This window comes from Cryptomeria japonica, chromosome 11 (genome assembly GCF_030272615.1).
Source record: "Cryptomeria japonica chromosome 11, Sugi_1.0, whole genome shotgun sequence".
Classification (NCBI taxonomy): domain Eukaryota; kingdom Viridiplantae; phylum Streptophyta; class Pinopsida; order Cupressales; family Cupressaceae; genus Cryptomeria; species Cryptomeria japonica.
Window position 1 is genome coordinate 164887063 of NC_081415.1, and position 18966 is coordinate 164906028.

At 39.9% G+C, this 18966-nt stretch overlaps 1 protein-coding gene and 1 pseudogene across 7 annotated transcripts in view; both read right to left on the bottom strand.

Annotated features, from left to right (window-relative positions):
• Positions 1–18966, bottom strand: part of LOC131032484 (uncharacterized) — a 243020-nt gene that overhangs the window by 20316 nt on the left and 203738 nt on the right. The gene's annotated exons all lie outside the window — the stretch shown is intronic.
• Positions 14408–15459, bottom strand: LOC131859740 (ATP synthase subunit alpha, chloroplastic-like; annotated as a pseudogene).

The following is an 18966-nucleotide window of genomic DNA, read 5'->3' on the forward strand; positions in this document are numbered from 1 at the left end:
TTTACGTTCAAAAACAAAGGAGAACATGAGATGAGCGCATTGAATATAAATTGAAGATTTTTGGGACGTCCATACCAGTGTTAAATGCCTAGTTCGCTCCTGTCCCTCAGGAAGGGACCAGAGCGATTTTTAATATAATTGCCTTTCTTGCAAAATTACAAATGATGTCAAGGCATGGACGGATAGAGTGAAGAAGGACGAACCCGTTGAATATAAACTTGGAACATGGCAAAGTGAGATCGTGGCCACAAGGGAAGGATCGCTCCTGTCCCTCTCCAAGGGACCAGGGCGATGATGATGATAATACTCTCTACGCAAGTTCAAGGTCGTTCCTCCAAGGTTCAAGGCCGATCCAAGTCAAGACGAAGGGTGGCGAAGACATTTTAAGGCATTTCCATCAAGCGCAAGGTTGTAAAGGTCATCACATGGAAGGATTTGCGCTCTAAGACCCAGATCGCTCCTGTCCCTCAGGAAGGGACCAGAGCGATATCTACATAATGGCGTAGATTTCAAAAGGCAAACAAGTTTCGAGCAACCAAGAAGGTCGAAAGGACATCATTCCACGCAATGAAGTTGATTGCAAGTTGGTACAAACAAGAACAAGCACATAATAATGAACTTCGCTCCTGTCCCTCAGGAAGGGACCAGAGCGATATTAGATGTATTGATCAATTCATGCAAAATTTACGTAAGGACAATATATTGCAATGTTCTGGAGGGTCCATGGTATGACAACAAGATAATAAACAAGAGTTTTGAACGTCCAAACATCGCCAAATGGTGTAAAGGCCCCACATCGCTCTTGTCCTTTGGACAAGGACCAGGGCGATCCTATCAAAAGCGCTCATATTCCTCCAAAATCGAAACAAGGCGAGGTTAAGCGAGACAAGGGACGGCGTTTGGAAAACATCACAATGAAAGATCGAAGGTCAAAATGCATAGTGAACGTGGAAAAATCAACATCGCTCCTGTCCTTTGGACAAGGACCAAGGCGATACTATCAAAACACTCACGTTCCTTCAAGGATCAAGGAGAAATGAGGTTAGGAAATGCGAAGGACGACGTTTGAAGGACATTGCAAAGGAGATCGAAGTTTAAAAGTCGCCAAGATCAAGGAGAAATCATGGATCGCTCCTGTCCCTCTCCAAGGGACAAGGGCGATGGTCCCTTTAATACATCTAAACACATAATAAAAGCAAAGGGAAATAAGCGCAAAGGACACGAGCATGGATGTTGTTCGCCTTACAATGATATTTCGAAGGTCAAAGATACAAGGTGAACGTGAAGACATGGAAATCGCTCCTGTCCCTCTCCAAGGGACAAGGGCGATGTTAGACAAAGCACATGATATTCTTTGACAATCACGTTAAGACAAGGACGCACAAGGTTCTAAATGGCATTTGGAAGGTGATACAAGGAAAGGATCGTACCAAAATGGAGAATTTCAGGCAAAAAACCTTAGGATCGCTCCTGTCCCTCTCCAAGGGACCAGGGCGATAATGGTCATAAGATGCACTTGCTCGCACAAGAAAGAAATTCAAGTTCGAAGGACCACCAGATGATCGATTTGGGACGTGGAAATGAAGGGGTTGAATGTTGAAAACGCAAGAATCATGCCAAAAATCATGGATCGCTCCTATCCCTCTCCAAGGGACCAGAGCGATGAGGTACGTCCCTTTGTTTTCCAGTTTTGGCGCCAAATTAAAACAATTCGAATTTGCTTTAAATGCTAAATCAATTTAAAAATTAAAAATCCACTTTTATTTGGCATTTAATGTGGCGTTAAACACTTATTAATTATTTTTGCCTTTATTTAAAATCGAAATTCTCAAAAAAAAACGCAAGGCATTAAATAAATAATTATTTAATTAATAAAAAAAAATCGATTTGAGTGCTCATTTAAGGAGGTCGGCCTTGTTATGTCATTGCAAATCATTTAAAAATCGTTTGAAATTGTTATATTTTATCAAGTCGGCCTAAGGGATAAATCGATTGAACGCGCTATATAAGGGGGGTAAAGAATTATCATTTCTACATCATTATTTTACCTTCTCTACATTCGAATTAAGGGAGGCGAATATAGTGTGAAGTGTGTTCGAGGGTGGAGCGAGTTTCATTCATCCAAGGTGGCGAAGACACTCCAAAGGTGGTGCGAATTGCATTGAAGATCACATTCTCTCCAAAGGTGGCGCTAATATCATCGTGCGAGGCGTGCGAAGTGAGTTTGAAGAGGTGCGAATTCCATCCAAGGTGGCGTAAGCAATCAAAAGGTGATGCGAATTTGAAGATCCATCTAAGACCACGCCAAAGGGGAATTTGCTAAGGACTTGGAGATTTGTTAGTGCGAATTTGAAGATCCATTTGAGACCACGTCCAAGGCGATAATTGAAGATCACATTCTCTCCAGAGGTGGCGAAGTCAAATTTGAGGAGATCATATTGAAGATTATCTTTATACCTCAATTTTGCCTAGGCAAATTTTGTTTTTTGCATTCTAGAGTTAGCTCTCTATCGAGGTATGGCGATTTAATTGTTATTGTTTTATTCATTCATCGTCATATTTCAAATTTTGAATTTTTAAATCTCTTGGCTCAATCGTTGTATTTTAGGAAATGATAACTCTAGAGACTTATCATGAGGTTTCCTAAAATCTATCTCTCTTATTTACGTTATTTATTGCAAAATCTATTTCTTATAATGAAATGTTGTGTAGGTATGGCGACCCCAAAGGCGGGAGCATCCACCAGTCGCTCGGCTCTCATGAAAGAAGATCAGAAGACCGAAGAAGTGGAGACCAAGATCGTGTCCAAGTGGAGCAACGTTGGAGATACAAACTTGGGGAACTTTAGCACAAAGAAGTTCCGGGAGGTCCCTTACATCGGCAAGCCATCACCTGTCGCCCGGAGAATAATAGAGAGTGGCATCATTAAGGCGGCCGGTTTTCCTCCAGCTATTCAGTGCCACGAGTTGATGATCGAGTGTGCCCGTCACTACAATCCACAGTCCAGGACAATTGTGTCCAATGAGGGAAACACTTTGGCGTACCTTTCAGAGGAAGCCATAAGTGAAGCCTTCCATCTTCCAGAGCACAGGGACATGATATACAAGAGCATTGAAGGAGCCAGATCAGTGTACGATGATGATCCAGATGCTTGCCTAAGCATAATCAACAAGAACTGGCTACTCAAGAGTCGTCCCCGTCTGAGTAAAGTACCGAACACACCACACCGGATTGATTTCCAAGAGGAGTACAGAGATTTGATTACCATGCTCAACAGAGTTACAGGAGCACCTCATGCCTTCTATTTTGAGAAATGGATGTTTTATTTCATCCAGGTGATTGTTCAAGGAAAGGGTACAATACATTGGGCTAGAATAATTAGCCATTGCTTGGACGTACAGTTGAGAAGACTCAAGGCTACTAAGTCCTTCCACATGAGTTCATACGTCATCTATGCCTTAATCAGGAGCGTTGAGTACGCAGGACTACCTCACAGAGGAGTGATTGGAAGAGGACCCGGCGAGGTCAGAGTTTGTGAATCCTATACCTACTTGCATCATCCACCAGGAAAGAACTATAAGTTAATCAATGATACTTTCACGATGAACATCACAAGGACGTTGCAAGGAGGGATTCACAACAGATTGTCTCAGGATGCCCAGGAGTTCATCAAGAGGTACGGTGCTTGGTTCATTCAGTTTCCCAAGTTCACTTACATTAGAGTGTATGGATGTCCTTTACCTCCATACATGTTGCCGAGGTACCCGACAGACAGAATTGTGTTACTTGAAGTAACAAGGCAGTTGGCAGCATATGTGAAGGCATTCAGACACAGACATCAGAATGGAGTTCAGGTACCTATTATTTTGGGTAATTCAGTTGAGGTATGTCCTAATGTCTCAGCCATGGATGACGCAGAGAAAGAGTTAGCCTTGTATCCTTTTTCATCTTTTGCTTGGAGGAATAGTTTTGATCCTCATGGACATTTAGAGGAGACGGTCGGCAGAAGATTTAGACATGAGTACCAGATTGAAGATTTTATGATGAATCTCCTAGATGATCTCGAAGTGAAACGAAAGATACATTCTAGATTGCCTTTGGATTTCATCAGGAAATGTAAGATTTACAGAGTGGCCGACCAAGCTCAGGACAACGGCAGGCACATCCAATCTTCATATGATAGAGAAAGCAAAACAATAAGTTTGAATTGGAATGAGCCCGAGGCCGTGGATTTAGATGATTTGATGGCACCAGTCTTGTCTTGTACTCGCAGATGGGTAGACGTTCAACATCAGAAGTTGAGAGAACAGGGCATAGCTATGTCTTTTACTTTGGAAGAAAAGCCAGCCGAAGGTGGAGCCAGTGTTAGTGAAGGCAATCCTAATCCTAGGAATTCAGGTGAAGGTAACCTTCGATGTGCCAGTGAGGGCAATCTCCATTCGAGAGGATCGAAGAGAAAAGAAAGATCAGAAAAGAAAGAGCCTTCCAAGAGAAAGCAAAGTGCCGGCAAGGATCAAACACCAGGTACTTCTTCCAGACCAGAGGATAGAACAGTTCGAGTGGAAGAGTCCATGGAATCGATGGTACAGAATGATAGACAGGAGGAAGAACAGGCACAGCATGTTTCATCCGATGGATCTCTCCAAGACTATGATTTAGATAATGATAACGAAGTAACATCTCCTCCCAGACAAGAAGAAATAGTACATAAAGAGATTCAAGTTCAAGAGACAAGATCAAATATCCCAGATTGGTTGAAGGAAAGATTGACTAAGGTGATCATAATAGAGGACGAGGACAGTGCAATTGATTTAGAGAGCCTCGTGGGACGTTCACATATGACTACAGAGAAGAAGAAGGCTACAAAGATGTCCAAGATGATTCGAGATGAGACTGGATCTAGAAAACTGCAGATAGCTACACCGGCAGCAGACAAATATGAGGGTGAGATCCTAGCAGAGGACTATCATATACAGACTATTGAGTTAGGACCTTCTACAGCAGAGCAGACTTTAGATGATGCCACCGACACATTTGAGGCATTGAAGGACAAGCTTAGAGAGGAAGTGGAAAAGAATAGAAAGCTTGAGAGAGAGGTCGGTGCATGGAGGACATATTTCAGTCACATCAATGAACCTTTGGGACGTCAGGATCCAGTTAGATCACCATTGCAGGCATTGCCCCTTCAATCAATCAATGAAGCAGAAAGATTCAGGAACCTGGTCCAGCGTACATGTGGTTGGATGGATAGATCTCACACGGTGGCCATTGAGTTTGTTACAAGGATGTCAAAGATCACCCATCAGGCTATCCAAGTTCTTGAGATAATTCACAGATTGATGGCAACAGTAGCTGCATTTGCCCATACCAAAGACGTTGTTATCCCTGTCTTGAAAGTTATAAGACACACATCCAGAAGAATCTTAGCACAAGAGAGGATCTTAGAAGGTGATTCTCACAGTTTGTTTCAGTGGTCAACCTTACTCCATATAAAGAGTGTTCTCTTTGAGGATATCAGTGTTAGATGTGGTCAAGTTGAGGAGGTGATCAATCCGATCCAGGACAGAGTATTTGAGGTACTTCGTACCATTCTTGGCAGAAGGATCGAGGTCGAGACAGATGTGGATTTACAAGAATTTGAGGATAGAATCAAGATCATCTTTCGCAAGGACGCAGATGTTACAGATGAGCAGTATGATCAGATGTATGCCACCATGCTCCTGATTGATAGAACAAAGGAACTTGAACCTACTTGGGACACAGCTCTTCTAGATGCATTTGATCAAGTTATCCACTTAGAAGAGAGTATCAAGAATCTTCCCGAGATTCCAAGCACAGAAATCGAAGGAATCGTGACAAAATTCATTGCATATGCTAAGAAAGAGAATTGGAAAGGGAATAAGATTCTAGATGAAAGGTTGTTACAGATGACATGACATCTTATTTTTCATTGGTTGATACCTCCTAGATTTTTGTGCCAAATTTAATATTTGGCTATGTATTTAATATTGTTCAGTAAAAAGGAGGTCATTTGTAACAAACCCTAATTAGGGTTTAGGTGTCATGATCTTGTCCATTGATTTACTTTCAATCTGGACCTTTCATTGTAACTGGGGATGCTATTTATACCCCCATTTTTCATTTCATTTGGTAATAGTATGTTAAGAGTTACTAGTGAAGAAGTGTGAGAGATAATAGTTAGAGTTAGAAGCAATCTTTATTTTGTAGCAAGATTGAGTCTTGAAGAGAGAAGTTCAAGCAATTGTTGTATATGATGACTTGGAAATCAATAAAATATTGAAGTTATGGTGTTTTGTTGCAAATTTCTTGAGTTATCTTCATGGTTGTTGGATGTACTTGAATCACGCTCAATCAAAGTAGTTTGTTAATTTGAAAGACTAAGTGTGAGATTTGATATTTGGTAGGATTCGCAATCCAAACCACTAGCTTCTTGCTGATTGTAGGAACGCCTTGCGTGGTCGACTGGAAAACACTTTGAGTCCTTAACCTTCAAGCATTTTCGTATCTAGGATATGTACCTTCGTAGCAGTGTCCTTGGTCTTTGATGCATTGAACACCATTATTACCTTAGAAGATCGCACTAATTTCAGTTGAGTTGTTATCTTATGGCAAAATTGAAATTGGTTGAGTCTTGCCAAATCTCATTCATGCTGAGTCGTTCATAGGATTAGACTAGATTAGACTTACTTAAACCCTGTCCTTTTTCCATTTTTTTTTGAAAAGTTCCTTTTTAGATTAGTAAAATCTTCGAACCATTGAATCCGTAAGACGCCTTGAAGGAAACAGCAAATCACATCATACCACTAAAAAGCTTGTCCACACGTGGAGACCCCACTAAAAGAACCTTGGAGTCCATCTAACTGATCCTTTTTGCAGATCTTCAGCAGTTAGAGACTATTTTCTCAAGAGAGGATAAGATGCCTGTCGGTATTTTATTCTGTGTATGATTGTGTATGAAATACACGTCAACATGTCCCCAGAGGTGGTTGTGTCTGTGGGGGCCGTGTCCCCGGAGGTGGTTGTGTCCGTCGTGCAACCGCGCCACTCCCTCCGGCGTCGATGGTGTTTCCTGCTTGAGTGACTAGGGGTACGATGTTTTGTCTGTCGCGTGTCTGCGGCTCCTCCGCACCTACGGTCGTACAGTTGCCCTCACCTCCATTCTCTCCCACGTCCGCTGCCAGCTCCCTTCGGTGGTCCTCACTGCGCGGCGTAAGGGATAAGTTCCTAAACTGATCCCAGGTCTCTTCGACCAGATTCCTTCGTAGCCTTGTTTCCTCCAATAACTCTTCGTGGCTTCTCACCCTACGATGTTTTGGCGATGTGTAGAAATTTTCCTCGGCTTCTGCACCCTCTATGACACCTCCTTGATTCCCTTCGGGCAACCCTTCGGCAGGTCATCCTTTGGCAAGTTGCCTCAGCCTCCGTCTATGTTCTACTTGTTGTTCCAGAATCAAGGCCCTCTGTGCGGCCTCCCACTCCTCACTTTTTGCCTTCTTATTTCTATCTTTGTTTAATAGGTTGGGCATTAATTCCCGTACATCTCCATAAATGGCAACAACACATAAAAATAGAACACTTCTTTATTAATTCATCCCGTCGGATACAATTTGTGTCAATAGTAAGACACCATTATTATAGAATGTTCTTTATTCCTCCTGGAGGTTCAGGGTTCAATTTCCCCTTGGCCTCATGCCATCACACTCTGCTTCCCAGCGACGACTGTTTTCTTCGTACTGTTGGAAGACTTGTTGGCGTCGCTCCTCATGGGCAATCTCCTCCAAGCGAGTTCGTTATGCCAGTGATGCCTGTGCAAGCAACCGAGGGAGGTGGTTCATCAACCGATTCGCTGCGGGGCTAACTTCTAGTGCGGTCCACACTGCACTTGTTGGGACGTCAGCCTCCGTGGCCTCCCTTCAAACATAGGTCTTGATGGCCACTTGAAGCAGGATTGAGAATTCCCTCATTGCAGTGTCTTCTCCATCGTAGAGCTATGTTTGCGCGTCGTCGGCCTCTAGGTTAATCTCACCAACAGGTAGGCCCATCATGTCCATGCACCATCCGCTCCTTCCTTTCCCGAGTATGTCTAGGCAACGGCGCCAAATGTTTGCCACATACAGGTAAACGATTAAACGCAAAAAGTAAATGCACAGAACATAATTAGAATATATTAAAGAACCAGTTTTTGTATTAATTCAACAATCCATGTACATCAAGTGCTTATAACATCACACCCAAATACGACTATCATGATGATACTAAGAAGGAAAGGTATGCAATATATAATATCCGAAGGGGTGCGACCAACCGTCGCGTCCAACTGCCCTTCGGGACAACTAACTAACTAACTGTCGTAACTCATTATTACCGACGACAACATAAACATAATATGACCACATAACATAATGATTATTCCTGGCAACAACGAATACTAGGTGAATTTTAACGAATTTAATACAAAAGTTTGAAGTTGGCCAAAATTCGAATTTCGAGCATGAAATTCACTGAACCTTGTGACTTAGCCAAGTAGTGACAAATGTAGCACATGTGTGTAGAGCTGCAAGGAAACTTATTGAGGTAGCCTATAGACATATTTGGTGGACTCCATGTGTGCATGCCATGAACAATGTACTCAAGGGCATGGGGAAGATAGGGTGGAATAGAGGAGTGGTCAACGATGCGAGAGATGTGCAGATTTTTATCTGTAACCACCACACTTCATATGCACACTTCAGGAGCTTCGCGAAGAGTTCTTGAAACCTGTTGAGACCAGATATGCATCCTATTTCATTCTCTTGGAGAGAATAATTGAGTTGCAAGAGGCACTGCAACTCATGGTTATGACTACAAATTGGAATCAGTGGGCTGAGGCCAAGACAGAGCATGGGAGGAGGGTGAAGGAGATAGTGAAGAGTGATGTGTTTTGGAGTGATGAAAAATACAGTCTCCATCATTGCTCAAGTTTTCCAGGTCATCAAATATGGGGATGGGGATGCACCTACACTTGGAGAGCTGTATGAGTGTATCGATTCTATGCTTGATCAGATGAGGGTTGTGCATGCGAAGGACTCCAATTTAGCATTCTATAATGAGCACATTCGGCCACTCATTCAACGTAGATGTGACAAGCTCAACACTCCCTTGCATATGGTTGCCTATGCATTGAATCCTAAGTAGTACATGCCTAGGCCTGATAGTTACACCGATTCAAGATGACGAGGTGAAGGCAGGATTCTTCAGGTGCATTGATAGAATGTATAATCCTAATGTTGCCAGCACGATTTGCACTGAGTGGACCAAATTTGCCACTCTCAGGGGTTATAATGATAATGCTAAGATGGATATACAAACTATAGCACAAGAGGACCCAATTTTGTGGTGGAATTGTCATGGTCAAAAATCAAATACTACCACTCTTGCCATTCGTCTGCAATCTCCGGTTTCTAGTTCTTCAACTGTTGAGAGGAACTAATCTACCTAGAGCTTCATCCACTCTCTTAAGAGGAACAAACTTACCTCTAGAAGAGCAGAGAAGCTAGTGGCAATACATAGTGTTTTGTGTCTCACTGACTGCAAGACATAAGCATACAAAGAGAGTCTAGCAACACGATGGGATGTAGAGAACAGGTTGATGAGGATGCTATGACTTCAGATGCAAAGCTGGTTGGTCTGAATTTGGTGAACCTTGACCATGAGGACTCTGGCAGTTCCAATGATAAGGAATTTGCGGGTGAGTAGAGGCCTCCCTTCACTACATTTTGTAATTAGTCTTATTTTGATATCATGCTACTCATTGTAATCATCCTTATCATATTTTCGATATAATAGAAATCTCCAATTTAACAATTTCATTTGTCAAATTGCAATTTTTAATTGTATTTAGCATTAAAGTTACAAGTATTTAAAATTAAAAAATTAAAATGGAAATCGTAAATCTTAGTATTTACCTATTTAGTATTTACAATTTTGCTATGTTACTAATTTCAATTTGCTAAAGTTTCATTTGAAAAGTAATTCTTATACATCTTTTCATAACTAGTTATTCAAGTACTATATGTATATCAACACCGCCATCCCCCCACCCTCCTCGAACTTAGGCCCTTTGTCCCTCCATCCCCGAAACTCGTCCTCCCATCTAGAAACACGGTGGAACACTAATAGTATCAGTGTTTGAGGGATCTCCATCTCAAGGGTCTGTTTTTGCAATCAGTTCATGTGAATGTTTGTAGCTTCAGTCGAATGATCATTTAGAATACATATAATATATGTTGATTAATAATAATATATTATTATGTTATATTATTATTAATCATATAAAATTTAATATTCAATATTAATCTATTATATTATTCTAAATTAATAATTGATTGATGAAACATTATAATATTGATTAAATTATTATAATTAAAGGCGACATGTCCGTTCAAGGACATGCCTCTCCAAAGGAATATATATAGTATAATGTTATTCAATTTGAGAACAAATAGAATTCCAAGAATGCAAGTATCAAATTGAATCAGATATATACATTAAAATACATCCAATAAAACCTGGGAAAATCAACATGGTATCAGAGCTCAGGCCTGTGAAGTTTAATTTGGAGGTTGGAGAGGGTTGGAGAAATCAGTTTTTTCTAGAATTTTCAGTCTGAATATGCCATTGTACGGCCCTTGGTTGGCCTCAAAATGAGGACTATAATATATGGATGGAAAGATCTGTGTTTCTAGTTTTCAAATATGTTTATCTCATCAAATTTGATTCAGTTTTGTGCAAGATATGACGACTTTGGTGCAGGTCACTTGAAACCCTACCTAGGGTTAGCAGTTTTGGGAAAAATGTCATAACTTTCGTTTTAACCGTTGGATCTGCCTATAACTTGGAGGAAATGTTTGTAATTAGATTTTCTAACATCTCACCGAAGAGATTGGATAAATTTAGTAAATTGCAAAAGTTATTAACAACTGTGTGTGGCAGATCATAATGAAAGTGTTGATCAAAATTATGAAAATGTTCTACATCATTCAAAAGGGAATTATTGTGAGAGATGATTCATGCGTGATATTTCTTATATGGGCTCACCTTATGAAAGGAAATGTTTTAAACTTAAGCTTCAGGATGAAAGCACAATAAAATTGAATTAAAGGGAGAAATAAATTGATGCTTATAAACTAATTGATGATTGAGACCAGATGCAGAGGGAGTCTGACATTTCAAAAGAGGACAAGAGGTTGATACAAGAACTTGAGCTTCAGAGGGAGCAGATGGTTCAGTCAACTTGTGACAATTTCGATCATAGTGATTGAGAGGGATTTTCACTATTGAAGGTGAAAGACTTATGAGGTAAAACTTGATTCAATTGATTATTATACTAATGAAATCATTTAATGCCTTATGGGCCCTGTGTAAATCATAAGGAAGTGATGACTTCCAAATGATTTCCACTTGTATTTTTGAGGTTATTGGAAGGTGATGATCTTACAATAACTTGAGCTTGTGGATAGAATCGCCGACAGAGGCAATCCACATGAGAGCTCGTGGATAGAATCGCCGACTGAGGCAATCCACTTAAGAGCTCGTGGATAGAATCGCCGATTGAGACAATCCACGTAAGAGCTTGTGGATAGAATCGCCGACTGAGGCAATCCACGTGAGAGCTCATGGATAGAATCGCTGACTGAGGCAATCCACTTAAGAGCTCGTGGATAGAATCGCTAACTGAGGCAATCCACTTAAGAGCTCGTGGATAAAATCGCCGACTGAGGCAATCCACGTGAGAGCTCATGGATAGAATCGTCGACCGAGGCAATCCACGTGAGAGCTTGTGGATAGAATCGCCAACTGAGGCAATCCACGTGAGAGCTCGTGGATAGAATCGCCGACTGAGGCAATCCACGTGAGAGCTCATGGATAGAATCGCCGACTGAGGCAATCCACGTGAGAGCTCATGGATAGAATCGCCGACTGAGGCAATCCACACAAGAGCTTATGGATAGAATCGCCAACAGAGGCAATCCACGCAAGAGCTTGTGAATAGAATCGTTGACGGAGGCAAATTCACACCTTGAGACTATGGTCCCCTGTGATGAGCATCATATGGTTGATGCAAATACTCCCAATATCATGAGATGATATTTTTGAGTTATGGTGAATATCATGTGCCTTGATATTCTTGTTTATACCATACTTCCTGATATCATAGTGAGATAATATTTTCTCTATTCCATAATTAATCTAGACTTAATGCATTTGCATTGATTTTATCTTCCCTAGCTAAGAGGGAGTGTTAATTATGTTTTGTGTAGCTATGGTGAGGGCCATAAGTGTTGACATGGGAGATCACTACACATTCTGTCTGATCATCCTCCCTAGCTAAGAGGCAGTGTTAATGTTTGTAGCTTCAGTCGAATGATCATTTAGAATACATATAATATATGTTGATTAATAATTATATATTATTATGTTATATTATTATATTATTATTAATCATATAAAATTTAATATTCAATATTAATCTATTATATTATTCTAAATTAATAATTGATTGATGAAACATTATAATATTGATTAAATTATTATAATTAAAGGAGAGACATGTCCATTCAAGGACATGCCTCTCCAAAGGAATATATATAGTATAATGTTATTCAATTTGAGAACAAATAGAATTCCAAGAATGCAAGTATCAGATTGAATCAGATATATACATTAAAATACATCCAATAAAACCTGGGAAAATCAACAGTTCATACATATTTTGGTCATCATAAGTTGTAGACATTATGCCCTTTGTCCTTGATGTCAAAGGGGGAGAGATATTGGTCAAAGGGGGCGAGTATGTATAGATGTAGATGACTATTTTGGGAGTATGTACACAAAATATTTGTAGACATATGTTGTAGTGTTGCAGTCAATGACAAAGGGGGAGATTGTTGGGAATATGTGTTGTCATCGATGTCAACCTGATGTCTGATAATATGTGTTGTCATTAAGGAGATGAATGGAATATGTGTTGTGGTCATTGGTGAATCTGATGATGTCTGTTGGGCAAATTTGAGAGCAGATTTGTCAGTTCAGATTGTTTAGAGACATAGAAGATAGTTCAGGAGATCATCAAATTTATTCATAACAATATATCAATCCGGATCTATGGTATGTATTGATACACATGATTTATGTTTTGGTTAAAAGATGCAGTCACTTTGGTTGGTATCTATATGTTCAAGAAGCTAGTTGTTGATTTTTGAGATCAGATTCATACTTGGTTATTGAAGAAATTTGTCTAAGTACTGAATAGTGTATTTCCCTATGACTGCAGACTAGTAATTTGGTCTGCATTTTGCCGCATTGTATGCTTTGGGTGTGCGGTTTAGAAGTTAAGCTAAGGAGTATGTAAGGTGTCTTCCTACCAGTTTTCAAGACATTCACATTTGTATAGAGAAAGTTTTAAGGGTCCATCCTTCAAATCACATCTTGTCAATGTAAGGTGTTCCTGTTAGCTCACTAGAATGCTCTGCATCCTTCCATGGTGATTGGTATGAGCATGCGGTTTTGGGGATATGTTAAGGATGATATATTGGGTTAGTGATGTGAGTTCCAAGTGTGTTGGTGCTCCGATGAACAATATTCATTATATTGATGTCATGCAGTATGTCCGATCTGCACTGTGTTTACTAGTTCAATGAATAGATTCTTTTGTGCCAGCACTTGATGATTGATTACTTTAGGAGATGTTTGTAGAAAGGTTGCTAATGGTCTGCTTACCTTGCATGATGGTCCACATGGTGTTTTTAGTTTCTTCTCGGTGATGACGGCAAACAATTAAACAATTTTGACAGTGGTGTTGATGTTTGAGCTCACTGGATATGGTTCTTCAATTGTGGTTGATCCTGACCTATCTTATTGGCTTTGAAGGATGTGTTATGACATGTTTGGAGTTCAATTAAGTTTTGGGTTGATTCGCAACCTATTTTTGTTGATGGTGAATGTGTTTGAAGCCAACTTATTGTGGGTCAAACGTTTCATTTGATAGGTCTTATTGAGCTGACCTAATTGATGTTCTGGGATGTTGTGAAGGATATATAAGGAAGGATGTATCATTTGTGAAATATATGGATTCTGTGCAATAAGTGATGTAATGTGCAAAGTATTACAATGATGTTCCGGTTGAGTATTAAGTGTGCCAAATTTGTATAACAAAGTGATTGTGCTACAAAAGAGGACCATAACTTCAGCATAATTCAAATGCTTCTTCTACATCAATTCAACTTATATAGTTCATTGTAATCTGTCACGTCCCCTCCTTAATTGTTATACATATCCTAAATGAAGTAATTATTATTGATTAATATAATAACTACCAAAGAATGATTATTTGGAATTTATTTATTTATTAAATATCATTATTTAATTAATATTTATTATCGGTAATGGAAATTACGTTAGTGGGAATATAAGCTGAGACATCTCCAGCTTGAGTCTCCACTATTGATAAAGCAGTAAAACTCCCTCCACCTAATTGAGAATTTAATTTAGCTGCTCTTTCTAATAAACGAGAATGTAAATAGAAAACATCTCCTGGATAAGCTTCCCGGCTAGGGAGTCTTCTTAATAGAGAAGAGACATTTGTCGATAAGCTTGTGCTTGTTTGGAAAGATCATCATAAATGATTAATGTATGTTGTTCTTTATACATAAAGTATTCGGCTAAAGCTGCTCCTGTATAAGGAGCAAGATATTGTAATGTAACAGGAGAATCCGCAGTTTCCGCTACCACAATGGTATACTCCATTGCACAACGTTCTTTGAAAGTATTAACTACTTGAGCTACGGAAGAAGCTTTTTGGCCAATAGCGACATAAACACATATCACATTCTGTTTTTTTTAATTTATAATCATATCAGTAGCTACTGTCGTCTTACCGGTCTGCCTGTCCCTAATAATCAATTCTCACTGACCGCGTCCTATAGGGATCATAGAATCAATAGCAATAAGACCCGTTTGAAGAGGTTCATATACAAAACGTCTTGAAATAATACCTGGGGCGGGAGATTCGATCAATCGAGATTCAGAAGATGAAATCTTACCCTTACCATCAATAGGTCGAGCTAGCGCATTTGCAACTCGACCCAAATAAGCATCACTTACTGGTATCTAAGCAATTTTACCTGTTGCTCTTATGGAACTGCCCTCTTGTATCATCAAGCCATCACCCATTAATACAGCTCCAACATTATCTGATTCTAGATTTAGGGCAATACCTACTATACCATCTACGAATTCTACTAATTCCCCTAGCATTACTTTATCAAGACCATGAATATGAGCAATGCCATCTCCTACTTGAAGTATAGTACCAATATTAACAACTTGGACCTCGTTACTATATTGTTCAATCTGTTTACGTATCATACTACTGATTTCATCGGGTCGAATAGTTACCATTAACACTAGTTAATTCTCTTTTGAAAAATAAGACCTACTATATATATATATATATATATACTGTTAATCAGTTATGTTTTTCATGGCTAGGAGCAGGTCGATATTATGCCTGATCGTACATAAATGTAACTCGCTATTCAAACGATTATTCAGAGTTCCTAGAGCTCTTTGGACAGCTTGGCGAGAAATTTGTTTTTGAATGTAATGTACCTGATATAATTAAATAGCCCATTTAAATAATTTATTGTACGGCCCCGTACTTCATAATATATTTCGGGCCCCTTTAATTAATTAGTTAGTTATAAACTTTTTGGTGTCGGCCCGTTTGTAACCCTTCAGGAAACTTCCTGGAGCCCATATATATGGCCGAGTTAGTCATTGTTGTAGGTATGCGAATTTGATATTTTGTTCTCTCCCGTGCGAATTCCTGTTGGAGTTCTGGTATCCGCCATTTCGGAGGTGAAAGACCCTCCCTATTTGGTATTTGCAGTTTCGATGAGATTCACCCCTCACCCTATTCTGTTTATTTGTACTCATTCTGGATTTGGCAAATCTTGAATCTCATCATTGTTTATCACTCCAGTTGCATATTTGTTAATCCGATACATTCAGAATTTATTGCTTACGGAAGATCAACCCTTCACCGCACATTCACTAGAGCACACCATACGCCATTCCTCCCACCGTACGCCATTCCTCCACTGTACGCCCACCGTACACCTATCGTACACCTTACCTCGCACCGTACGCCCATCATACGCCTTACCTCCCACCGTACGCCTTACCTCCCACTGTACACCCATCGTACGCCATTCCTCCACCTTACGCCCACCGTATGCCCATGGTACACCTTACCTCCCACCGTACGCCATTCCTCCACCTTACGCCCACCGTATGCCCATGGTACACCTTACCTCCCACCGTACGCCATTCCTCCACCGTACACCTTACCTCCCACCGTATGCCCATCGTACACCTTACCTCCCACTGTACGCCTTACCCCCACCGTATGCCATTCCTCCACCGTACGCCTTACCTCCCACCGTACACCCATCGTACGCCTTACCTCCACCGTACACCCTCACCTTCACCGTACGGTCACACCCACACGCTCTCAATATTGTCGTACATTAGCAAGGGAACATTACATTGAACCAGTTCAATTACTCTTTGTTGTTCCAAGTGAATGGTTTCATTCTTTAAATTTTCTGATTGTTTCAAATTAATAGAAGCAACATTGATGAGATCATTTTTTTCTTGTTGTATTTGAGAGTATCCATTTACCCGAATTTCACGTGCTCGCCTTTCTACTTCTCCTAAGCGAGCCCGGGCTTGCTCAAGTTGATTAGCAGCTCCTTTACACAGTTCCAATGTTGAAAGGTGGGTAGTAGGGTTGGTGGCATAGGTTGTGTTAAAAGCTCGGCCTAGTTCTAGGTTTCAAAAGGCTAGTAAGAGGTTCAATTCAATAGGAATTAAGGGGTTTAGTTCAAGTTAAATAGGTGGTATAAAAGGTGAATAATAAGTGATGGGTAAAGGTCGCAGTTTCCTACTGTGTTAGGGTAAGGACCCTAGGTGTAGGTAAAAGAAAATGGGATCAAGTCGGTGAGGGTTCGAGATGCAAGTGAAGTAGATGTTGGTAAATTGATCTCGGTTTTGGAAAGGTTTTCTAGAGTTAGTGGGGTCTAAGTAAAGGTGATAAAATGTGGTATAGTTATTGGTTAAATTGATGTAGCCCACCATTCAATGATGTAGTCTCTTTGCTGGCCATTGTTCTAATATAAATCTCCTGGTTTTTTCCCCCACTTCGGTGACCCAAAGATTCTATACCAGTAAACCTGTGAAAATGAGGTCCCTCCGGTGGCTTCTTCCTATTGAAATTGAAGCAACTTTTAGTTTGACAATAGAGTTTTTAGCAATAAGGTTTAAGGAGGGGCTTGGGGATTCATCCAAACTATCTACTTAAGAATCTATAGGTGGGGTCCTGATTTCGAAAGGCGGGAACCCATGATCGAATAGGGTGGGAACCTTTCTTGTTATGGTGGAAGAACCCTTGGTTGGAGAATGTAATTGATGTTCATGGTGGGACCGTTGCTTGGATAAAGTAATTTATGTAATGGTGGGACCCTTGTTGTTTTTGTGATGTCTGATTCCTGCTCTATCTATGAAGAATGATTTCAGTGATGCATGCTTCTTGGTGAAATGGTGTATTTGATACTGAATGAAATGGTCTATTTGATGTATGTAATGTCGAATATAGGATGTATAGAATTTAGTGATATCAGTGTGAAGTGAACATGTAATTATTGTGAGATAAGTGTGAAGTGAACATGTATAGAATTCCTCTCTGTTTGATGGAGACAAAAGCATGATGCACTCTTTGCATAATAATGGTGATGCACGCTCCTATAAATTCTGTATGTGATTCCATGCATTCTAATGAACCAATTGCTATATGATTCTGAACCAAGTATGCTGATAAGAATAATAAAAGACCTTGAACACGTAAAGGATCTTGAAGTACTCTTTCTGCATTTTCCTGACCAAATCCACCTACATTAGGGTTATTCGTTAACGACTGCTCCGCCTTGATGAATTCGCCTTCTGAAACAAGAAGTTCCGGTCCCGGAGGTACAAAGTCAACCACTTGTCGACCGTCTGATGGATTATCAATAGTTATTTGATATCCACCCTTTTCTTTACATGCAATTTTACTTACTTTACCCGTTGCTGAAGCGTTATAGACTGTATTGTTGCTTTTGCTCCCATCGGGATAAATTTGTCCTCTTCCTATATTACCACCCACATATATGGGATATTTCAGGAAGTGAGTTGCTTTATTAGTAGTAGGATTTGGTGAAAGGACGGGAAATACAATTTCACTATATTTTTGACCAGGAACAGGACCTCTTATTAGAATATTTTTTTGATTGGGATGATAGTTTTGAAAATAAAGATCACCTATTTTTTCCTTAATCTCAGGATAAATACGATCCGAAGGAGCTAATTCGAAACCTTCGGGTAAAATAAGAACAACTCCTACAATTAAAGTTCCTTTCTTACCATTAGCAAGAACTTGTTTTATTTGCTTATCATAGGGTATTTTAACAACTGCTTCAAAAACAAAATATGCATTTGAAGTGGTTCCGAAGGTTGCCCAAAGGCGGTGTATCAAGTAAACAAGATATGGAGATAGCGACTAAGGTTGCAGTTTCCATTGGTAGGTAATCCTATGTATGTATATATACATAATAGTATACAAAGTTAACTAGATCTCAACCAGTACTATTATTTTTATGGCTACACAGACCATTGATGATACTTCCAAAACCGGACCAATACGATCTACTATAGGAGATTATTTAAAAACACTTAATACAGAATCCGGTAAAGTTGATCTCGGATGGGGAACTACTCCTTTTATGGGCATTGCAATGGCTCTATTTGCAATATTCTTATGTATTATCTTGGAGATTTATAATTCTTCCATTTTATTAGACGGAATTCCAG